This window comes from Megalops cyprinoides, chromosome 3, assembly GCF_013368585.1.
Source record: "Megalops cyprinoides isolate fMegCyp1 chromosome 3, fMegCyp1.pri, whole genome shotgun sequence".
In the NCBI taxonomy this organism is placed as follows: domain Eukaryota; kingdom Metazoa; phylum Chordata; class Actinopteri; order Elopiformes; family Megalopidae; genus Megalops; species Megalops cyprinoides.
In genome coordinates this window covers 52,242,969-52,243,422 of record NC_050585.1, presented here as the reverse complement: position 1 = coordinate 52,243,422, position 454 = coordinate 52,242,969, and the positions used below count along the sequence as shown (strand labels likewise).

Sequence of the window (454 nt, the reverse complement as noted above, 5' to 3'; positions counted from 1 at the left end):
CTGTCTCTCTCTGTCTCACTCTCTCTCTCTCTGTTCAACAGGATGTAGGAACTTCATTTTCAGCAGCTGAGGTCTGTTTCCTGAGTGGGTTTGTGATTTTGGGAGAGAGAGAGAGAGAAAGGAAAAGAGAGGGAAAGCCAGCAAAAGACAGAAGGAAAGTGAGTGACTGAGAGAAAGAGGTAGAGAGAAAGACAGAGAGGGAAGTGAAGGAGAGGGATAAATTTAGGAGGAGGGACAGCGAACGAGCCAAACCACGGAATGCTGTGATGTCACCGGCCAAGTCATTTAGAAAGGCATGAGGGCACTTCCTCTGACTGCAGTCCTCCGGCGAACCAGCTGCTCCCCGCTGTGAGTACTCTCCACTTTAGCAAACCTTTCTCCCTATTTCTCCCTCTCTCTTTCTCTTTTTTCCCTCTCTCCCTCTTTCTCTCTCTCGCTTTCTATCTCTCTCTTT

The 454-nt window shown here is 48.5% G+C and overlaps 1 protein-coding gene across 1 annotated transcript in view; it reads left to right on the top strand.

Annotated features, from left to right (window-relative positions):
- The window catches only part of zgc:100829 (uncharacterized protein LOC445149 homolog), a 23,673-nt gene continuing 23,219 nt past the window's right edge, over positions 1 to 454 (top strand). Inside the window, exon 1 of the mRNA XM_036525254.1 lies at positions 1 to 348. The gene's annotated coding sequence lies outside the window, so the exon portion shown is untranslated. The remainder of the gene's footprint in view (positions 349 to 454) is intronic.